This window comes from Lycium barbarum, chromosome 3, assembly GCF_019175385.1.
Source record: "Lycium barbarum isolate Lr01 chromosome 3, ASM1917538v2, whole genome shotgun sequence".
Lineage (NCBI taxonomy): Eukaryota > Viridiplantae > Streptophyta > Magnoliopsida > Solanales > Solanaceae > Lycium > Lycium barbarum.
This window is the reverse complement of record NC_083339.1, coordinates 104,976,294-104,986,382: the sequence shown is the minus strand read 5'-3', so window position 1 is coordinate 104,986,382 and position 10,089 is coordinate 104,976,294. Positions and strand designations below refer to the sequence as shown.

General features: G+C 36.4%; 1 long non-coding RNA gene across 11 annotated transcripts; it reads right to left on the bottom strand.

Moving 5' to 3' along the window:
• Positions 1–713: 713 nt before the first annotated feature.
• On the bottom strand, positions 714–10,089 carry LOC132631699 (uncharacterized). Of its 11 annotated transcripts, none has more exons than XR_009579019.1 (6): positions 9,925–10,089; positions 6,232–9,641; positions 3,065–5,686; positions 2,127–2,523; positions 1,784–1,997; positions 714–1,229 (listed from the first exon to the last, which is right to left on the bottom strand). It is a non-coding gene; the product is annotated as an uncharacterized LOC132631699 (long non-coding RNA). The 11 variants fall into 11 exon arrangements; XR_009579010.1 differs by having other exon boundaries at positions 1,832–1,997; XR_009579012.1 differs by having other exon boundaries at positions 714–1,997; positions 2,127–2,310; positions 2,454–2,523.

Genomic DNA, 10,089 nt, shown 5'->3' with positions numbered 1-10,089 from the left:
TCTTCCACTCCAACCAGTGTATTTGTTCTTCTGCTTGTCCGACATCTTGAAAAAATGCCTTCTGTCAGTATGAGTGAGCGTCTTTCCCAGCGCCCGGTCATCCAATGCATTCTTTTCGATCTCGTACCCTATGTAGGCTTGCACTGGCCAACTTGTTAGAGACAAACTCATGTCCAGACTTCACTTTTCCTCTTCATCAATTGAATGGGTGTGGACCTCATCAAGATTAGGGTAGAAGGCTAGTAGATGGTTTCGTTTATCCTTTCATATTAGTAGTCACATTATCGCGCTATAGTTTCTTGTGCTTTGATTTCTGCTACTATCTGTTATTTCCTATACTTTGATTATCTTATTTTATCTGTGGTAGCTACTGTCCCTTTGCAAACTGTTTCATCATGACTTAGTCGCTTTCGTTATTTTCATTTCCATATCGCTTTGAATTTATTGGCCTTATCTGACCTCCTTTTATGCTTTCTATTGAGCCGAGGGTCTTTCGGAAACGGCCGTCCTACTTTGGTAGGAGTGAGGTCTGCGCACACTCCACCCTCCCCAGACCTCACGTTGTGGGATTTCACTGGGTTGTTGTTGTTTTGGGTTGAACCTATGTATTCCCTTTTATGAGGAACAGTCTGTGAAGTTGCATCAAGTGGGAGCGAGATTTTATCTACAAGTGGAACCAAATAAAGTATCTGGAGGCAATCCATGCAATGATAAAAGAGAATTGACATGATGAATACAGTGAAAATCTATACAGGGTGGCCTTAAATGTACATAGGCAGCATCCTATGACACTGAACACAACGTTTATAGGTCATAAATAAACAATAGTAAAGGCTCTAAACAGATCTCAAACATAAAAACTTTTTTTTTTTTTTGGAGAGTAAGTCTGAAACATAAAACTTATTCCGTCACTGGATAGTATTTACACCTCAGATTCCACCTTAATAATGCTGCATGAAGCTCAGCTTGATTCGAAAATACAAAGGAAAAGAAACCGAAGCAAAGATATGATGATAATTTAACGACACCACCGGGGAGTAATGCAGCATTCTTAGTACCACCTTGTTAGTTCTCCAACTCAACAAATGTTCAAAAGAACTATATGAAAGCAGAAGCACCAGAAAGTTGATACCTCTTTGCCCCTTACATCATTTAGGTGAGAATGGTTTCTACGTGCCACGTGCAAGAGCAAGGGGAAATGAAGAATAGATTGCATAAGATACTTATACCTGCACAAAGATTAAAACTGAATTTAAAAATGTTAAAAACAAAGTCCTGTCAGTGAAGCATGACTATACCCTAATACAAATTATTTGTATTACTTGATGCAGTAAATGCAGAGCGGACACTAGACTCAACATCAGCCAACATTAGGAGGTTTGAAATAAAGTGATAGTAAACAAGAGTTAAAGGCTAATCTTCTTCAGTATCGTTTAGATGGGTTTCTAATCTTCTTAAATATCTTTTCGATGGGTTAAGTCATTAATAATGTACTGTCATTCTTGATTAAAGTGGATCTGAAAATCTACATCCTTATGAACTGCAGAAGGGCCTAATCATCGATCTGAATAATTATATGATGGATCCCAGCATCCCTTAAATTTGTCCTGGAAACAAATGAGTCACAAACCTCTTGCAGCATTGAGCAAATCTTAAAGCTAAATATAGAAGGAACATGAACCAGTTAATAAAACATGAGAAACTTCCCATACCCAGTAAAACTTGACTTTGAATTGCAACCAAACAATGAATGATGTGCATTAGCGGTTAAATTTAATCTCACCGATGAAAGAATATGCTAATTATGCTTTAGCTAAGTTCACGCTTTTACCAGCACACAGAGGTACCATGTCAAAGCGAACCCCAAGATAGAGTATCCATAAGCCTGAACATTAATGGTAGGGGTAAATTGATCTCGCTAGAGTGACTTCATTCTTCAGTCAACATGCCCCAGGAAACATATGATTTTGTTGATAAAGCTCCTCTCACGACGATAGCTGAATTTCGAGATACACTATCAGACACTGAAGGATAAAAGGACGTCTATTTTGCATGGTAAGACTGCTATGCATATAGCATCAATCCAGTTCAACAGTCATAGGCATATAGAGTTTTAAAGCCTCTACCTACATAATAAAGGTTGCTACAGTGAAACAGGTTATTCCCATGGAGAAGTGAATGCAAAATGATTCCGAGAAGTTTTCCCCATTCAGAAGTATAATTTTCCGAGATTAGAGTGATGAGTCCAGAAAGAAGAAGAATGGTCCAACCAGAAGGCAGGCACCCATCAATGGAGAATGAGGGTGAAACCTGAGAAAAATCCATAAAGTAATCATGGTCTGAAATCCAGGGAATGTGAGTTCTACTATCCTTCAAAATTCTATATTCTGTAAGCACCAACAAAATCCTATACTTCCATACCACAAGAGACAGTAAGTTTCACAAGCATATACCTGGAAATAGCTCCTGATGAATAATGTGGAGTAAGTGATCCTAACTGCTATATCAGTCACTGACTGGAGCCTGCAACAAGACTACCTAGAGCTCAATGCGCAAATGTAATGCATTATGAAGAATGAAACTAGGTCTGGAGAAGCAATTAGAATTGGTTTCACTACTCAATCATTCCTCTACTTGTGATAACCACGCATGCTGCATGTAGCTAGTTCCTCAGCATAATGGCAGTGCCTCTGAAACTAGTTCTTTAAAAATGAAAGGTTGTATTAATGAAATACTGCTGACAGATGAATAATCAATGACCGACATATGATATATGGAATCTTCAAGAAAATCACTCCGTGGAGCTATGAGAACAACTTATTTTTCGCATAGTAGAGGAGGTGGCCGTAATTCCGAACTACGATTTGAAGGAAAAACAATGATCATGATTTCCTTTTTAATTATTTAAGAAAAGATAAGTACATAAACAATCAGGCAATAAAAAAATCCTCCAGCACTTAGAAGATATCATTAGGATACTTAAAAGAATTTGCCAAAATCAAACCCAATTGTACCAGCTGAATGTATAAAATAATAAGACTGATATTTATCACTAGGTAAATACCTGAGAACACAAGCAAGACATCATTAGAGTGCTTGAGTGGGTTCTGATTTGGAACGGCATTCAGAAATGCTACAGGCGTTCTTGCACCAAACACAACCGATCAGACTTAGAGAGTTTGTGGTAGTAAGGCTGGCAAAACTATGAAAAACTTTAGTTCGTCTAAGCATCTTAATAACCATAATCCACAATGCTGTAGGATGAAATCCTATAACGCTCAGCGGCAGAGTCTTCTAGATGCATACTTGATTTAAAGAACCCAGCTATTTGAAACTAAATAAAGAACTTTCTGAAGATATTCAAAGGCATATACTATCAAGTTGGTAACATCATTTTTGAACAGCATGATTTGGGAACCCCAATAATTAGAAACCAAAAAGCCCCTTACATAACGAGGCGGCAGCAGCAGCATGTGTTGCAAGGATGTCTAGATAGTTTCTTGATTAACAGGGGTCAGAATCCAAGTTAGACGGAGTTAGGCTATCAGAGGCTTGTTTCTTAAACATACATAAACTTGCAGAATTATAAATACCATCTCCTAGTTGAACCTCAGAGGACGAAGAATTTGCCTCATCCTGATCGGTCTACAGATCCTAAAGCTCAAGAACACAAGCACAAAAGATGGTTCGTTCCTATTCACCTTAATCCTAAAAAAAAAGGTCTTGTCACTAAAAGTGAACAAAATCCATTTCCATTTGACGACTCGCTATGGTAAGGCATGGCTTCAGAACCTATCCTTTTATGGGATTCCAAACAGGCAAAACAAGCTATAAAAGCTTTGTCCTGAGGCAAGAACCTACCGAGTCCATTCAAGAAAAATGTACAAATCATGACTAGGATACAAGAAAACTGAGCTGGATTAGAAACAAAGATATTTGCTAACAATCCTATGTCCGCCAAAAATGTAAAACAAATTAACTCATCAATTGCCAAACTGCGCATCGAGGATAGCACATTAGCCTAGACATGCACAGTAAATAGGGCTGGTTAAATAAGCTTTGCTGGATTATAGAGCTAAACATGCTTTTAAATTTTTTATCAAAAAGCTCAAGAGAATTCCCTTGTTTGGTAGCTGCATCATTCTCCGAATTTATACGAACATGTAGAGTCAGTCTTTATCAAGAAGTTACCGATGTACGGCAGTGGTAGTGGAGAGAGTTAAATCATAAAAGTCGAACACATCGAAGTAGCAGCCAAAGATTGGGAATTGCAACCTTCAGTCTGTTCCCCTTCTAGAAAATGGCTCTCTTTCAAGATCATATTTAATAGCTTTGAGGTCACACTAACATACATTATTATCATTTATGATTTATGCTTCAAGGTTCATAAGATACTTCCTCTTTTACAATGATAATTATGTTATCTAATCTCTTCAAACTTTTGCAGATTATTGGTGCTCTGAACTGTTAATCTACTTATGTGTCAGGGTGAAATCGGCACTAGATTGGCTTCTGTACATGTGCTAGGCCTTAGGCTGTTCAGAGGAACCAGAAGAAGATCCACAGACAGAGGCTGCCTAATAGTATTAGCAGAAATGATATAGAAACTGAAGTTGTTTAGCCTAAGCCTGAAAGAATGTCCTCACAGATGCTGCTCAAAATTTCCCTAAGATTCAACAGGCTTGTCCAGGCATCAGGACTCGGCAAAATCAAATAACCGTAACCTAACAAGTGAGGGAGCAGAACTGCTTTTGGTGTTCTTCAGAATGTAAGGCATGGTATCCAAGGACATTTTAGTGGGAGTAGGTCACAAGAAAGGTGTGCTATTGGAATGTGAAGACATTGAGGTGCCAAAAAAAAAAAAAAAAAACTCTCTTGAGTAATGTGTTAAGTCCTAATTTCCTCTCTTCCTTTTCCATGATTAAATCCGACAACCTTTTCCATTAACCTTCTCCATTTAATTAAGGAAAGGAAGACATTCTTTTTAACCGGGGGAGACTCTTTTGAATTAATAGACATTAGTGAAGACGTTAACTGATGGTTCTTATTGATAGAGAAAGAAGGTTCACGAGCAGAATCAGAATCGATGAAAATACAATAAACTTTTCATTCAAGTAAGAAATATTTTTTTTTTGCCTTGATAGTACTAAAGCACAACTTAACCAAATTTAATTATTGCATAACTGCAAGTTAAACAACTCTTACAGGTGTACTGGAAAAACAAAAGAGATCAACAACTGAAAGTACAGATGTAAAGATCTTTGATAACAGTTCCATGGAGCGAGTAAGCAAATATTTTAAGAAAAAGATAAGGCATAAGTATGCAACATGACAAAGAGTACTGAAAGTTGGACGCCCGCCCCATCATCCCGTTTCTGAAGAAAGATCTCAGGTGCAAACCAACGGGTTGCTTGACCAACTTTTTTCTTGTCTCCAAATCTCTCTTTAGGATTTTGAAACTTCAAAAGATATTTTCACTTGAAGTTCAATGTCTATTACTGATTTAAGCAGTAATCTAAGATTGAACAAAAGTTTAAATGATCAGATTAAAAGAGGGTGGTACTAGTACAACCAGATGTTAAAACGAGAGAGAGTGGCTTCAAATAGTTTAGACACTTCATACGCATACCTTCAAATATTAGATGCTACACGGTAACTGAAAATGCTAAAAACGGACGAGGTAGACCTAAAATCAATGAAAAGAAAGTTGTCTCAAAAAGCTTAGAATCTATTGGAATCAATGTAGAAATAGTTACGAACATAATAGAATGAAAGTAAAGGAGCCATATAGATGATACCAACCGATTGGAATCAAGGTTTAATTGTTGGTTGTTACACTTAGATTAGGTTCAGTTTGTGCCAAGATCTTTTTTAGTTTGATTGGGGACTTGCATGGAGTATAGGGATAATGACGAGATTTCGAGAACCTCTATTTGCTCGTATTAGAATAGAAGGGACCCAAAGAGAGTGGAATGAGTATAGAGGATTCATAAATTGAATCCACTGGTTAAACACATTTTCTTTTGGGGAGACCTCGAGATGGTCGAAGTTAATCTTGATTTGGTGCATTATACCGTCCAATAACAATGAAATACATCTTCTTTAACAGAAATTTAAGAAACACTTCGTGTTCAAATAAACATTATGCAAGATGCGATCTTGCTTGAATTAATGTATATAAAGATAAAGAGCAGAACACTCAAACTAAAAAACAGTAGAAAATTTAGTTACCACGTCAGGTAGCTTTACAATGAGGATGTAGGTAGTTAAGCAACGTGAAAGGGTAGCTGCAGTTTCAACTATCAGCTGTAACTTGAGTTGAAGCAGATTCTGACACAATATGTAAGAAGGTTTTTCTAGTAGCTCCAGCATACATGCAAGCCTGCTCAATAGGAAAATTACAATAATAAAGGACACAAAAAAAAATATATATATATCTACTCATCAATTACCAAATAGAAAAAAGTTATTTGTCGAACAAAAGAACTTAAATGGCCAATAAGTCCAATGTACACTACTCGGAAGTCCCAGACCTTCACCCTGATGTAGGTAGAACAAATAAATATAAGTTAAAGCCAGTCGAAGCATAATCACATTGAAGCCAAAGACATACAGATTCAGTCAATGTTCATTGCAATGGACCCTCTTCAAAAGTCAAAATCAGATGCACCCATGGAATATTGCATTCTCCTAGGTCAGGTTGATAACCAGCTTATTGCAAGAATGTGCACAAAGCACATCTTAAAAAGTTTGTACATCAAAGTTTAAGCTTACTATTTATCCATATAGCCTGTGCATACTGACTCCAGTAACTTGGTTCCTGCAACCACAAAACAAAATGACATCCTACAAGTGTTACAATTACTCCCAACAGGAAGACCATCCAAGCTACTGTCAAGAGTTCTGCCGCATTTTCTGCCCTTGAAGATCCATCACTGCATAGGTAATAGCAGCGATATCTTTAAACTTCAAACAGATGACGAATGATGTTTCTGGTAGAAGTATATCACCTACCTGATACAGATAAATCCATAAACAGATATATGGCAACTTGTCTTGGTGGATCCAGACAATGTTAAACCAGATAAACTACAATCTATATTTGTTGTACAAGTTTTCAGCAATGTTCACTTTATATTCAGGCAATGAACATTTGGTTTCCTAATATATTCTATTCACATTACCCGTTTGTGACACATTAGTTTAAGATCTAGAACACCTAACATTTGTGTTTTGCCCAAAATGTCTTCAAAATCTTCACAGGACTACAAATACATCTAAGAAATGAAAAGCTTTGCTCTGGAGACTAGTTTTGATGTTTCAACGTGAAAATCAAGCATGATTGAAGTCTTAAGAACAGAACTTCATAATTTTTTTATACTTCGACAGATATTTAATTGGCAATTATGTGGATCACAGTGTAGAAATTTTCATAATTCATGAGAAGGTGGTTCCGAAAGAAGAACTTCCTTGCCTTTTCTTTTTGGAGAAAAAAAAAGAACTTACTTACTATGGCCATGCAACCTCTCCAAAAAAAAAAATTAAAAAAAATCTCTATTTACTACAGGAGAGAAACAGTAAATTTACGTTTAGACAGATAAAAAGAAGCTTTAATATATGAACCGAAGAAGAAGAAAGGGAGCAAAAGTGGCTTGACAGTAAAATATTCAAAAGTACCACTGGATATCAGTCCTCATGCATCCTCGCCGGAAACCTTCTCGACTAAGAAAGAGCACACAAGTAATGAACAGGTGAAATTGTACAGCATACAACGACATGATGTGCAAAAGCAATGTTAGAGCATTTCGTATAGTCTTGGTTATGTTCGGATTCTCCATGAATCAAATAAATATCAAAACAATGTCAGTATTTCTAATTAAACTTTAATGTATTGCCTTTCTAATACATACTTCGGCTGTCCGAGTATTTTTTATAACTTCCTCTACTACTACAACAAATCATACTTTTTTCTTTTCTTATTCCCAGCACTAACCATAAGGCTAGGAGGTTGTGGATAGACTCAGATTAGGATAGAAGGCTAGGTTGCTTATCCTTTCACCATAGTAGTTGTAGTTTTGCTCATTCGTTTATTGCCATTTGATTTCTGCTTATATTTGTTGGGTCTCTGTACTTTGATTATCTTATATCTATGGTAGTTAATGCTCCTTTCTACCATGACTTCCTCGCTTTTGTTATTCCTCGTTTTCATATTGTTTTTGATATGCTTGGCCCTATTTGACCTTTTGTCTTGTTTTCCTCTCTTGAGCCGAGGGTCTTTCGGAAACAGCCGCCCTACCTTTCAAGGTGGGGGTTAGGTCTGCGTACACTCTATCCTCCCCAGACCCCACATGGTGGGATTCTACTAGGCTTGTTGTTGTTGTTGTAACCATAAGGAACAAATCGAAGTGGACGGGAAAGAGTAGAAGGGATAAGGCCAAATCGGGAAGGTAACATGGATGGGTGAAGCTAATGCAGCTAAAATCATTCTAAGTAAATTTCCAACAACCAGTAGAATCAAATATATATCTTTTCAAAAAGCATGTAACAACAGGATTCTAGTCTCAGTACCATGGGACTTTCCAGGTTTAAAAGGTTCTATTTTATTATCTAACTGAAACAGAAACAGATGCCAAGAACATTATGCATAATAATAAGTACTACCATCTTATATATCCTCATCCCAAATGAGGAGTTGAAGAAGGTCAAAAGAAACCTATTGCTTATCAAATTAACACTGCCCATTTACACCGTAAACAATAAAGCAAAAAGTTCATCAGCCCTCAAATTAAAGTAAATCTACAATTCAGCCTAAAGAATGAGCTCCACGAGATTTGCAAATTACCTAGAAATATAATAGGAGTAACTTATTTCAGGTTAACAAAAAACGTGTAGCAATTTTGCTAGCATAAAATGTGAATAATGATGAGCACTGATAAGAAAACAAATGTAAAGATTGCGGCATAGTCTTATTAAGTGAGGTGTCGAACAATCCAAGAGTTAGATACGAAAGGAATGCACCTTGATAGGAACTGAGTAGCTACACCACGTAAATATATCACCCATTACTGAAAAAAATAAACACAGAAACTAACAGCTTGTTTGGACGGTTGTATTGTATTGTGCTGTAAGTTTTAATACAGTATTTATTTTGATTGTTACTTCTTTTTTTTTTAATATCAAAAAATTACATTATCAAGTCACTCAAAAAATATATCTATACGCGTAATTCTACTTATTAAAAGTTGGATTTTCTTTTTAAAAATATTATCGCCATAAGGTGGCGTGACCTTTATATCAATAAATCAGGAATTACAAAGTGAAAGGAGCATAAGCTCAACCCTCTGTTCCAGTTTACAGTTAATGACTTCTCACAAAAATAAAGCAATAGATCTCGAAATGTAACAGCAAAGGAACCCAAGAATGGCTAAAAGTACAGCAGCCCATGACCCCAAAATGCAGCAGTATATTACTTCCAAAAATGAGGTGCAAATGACCAAAACGCAGCAGCTTTTGGGCTAAAAAATCAGCATCAACTGTAGCAGTGGATTACTCCCAAAATGAGTTGCAAATGGCCAAAAAATCAGCAACGTTTGGCCTAAAAAATTACACCCGTAAAAGGTTGAAATGCAGCCGCGTTTGGCCTAGAAAATACAGCAGCAAATGGCCAAAGATCAGTTTTGATTGTTACTTAAATTTTATTGAATCGCATCGTTAAATTCATTGTTATATAACGATGAAAAGTTTTAACATAGATTTGATGTTATTGTGTAGTTATCTTATTTTTTTTTATTTGCTTATTATCTAATAATTCTATTTTATTATTTACCCGATCGACAGGACATCAAAATATTTATGAAACGATGGGTAACAACCATACAGACAAAGTGTAAAAGAGAATATGAGGCGTGAGGAAAAAATACTAACCGACTAAGTAGTTGAAAGATTTGGGACTGCTGCAAGGGAGAGATCAACGAAATTGCGGTCTATAATTCAACCTGGATTTTCCCAGCACCCTTCCTAGAACGGTAAGGAGTTATTAAAATCATTTTCTTTTGGGACAATAAAATTATGCCTTTTCTTTCCACCAAA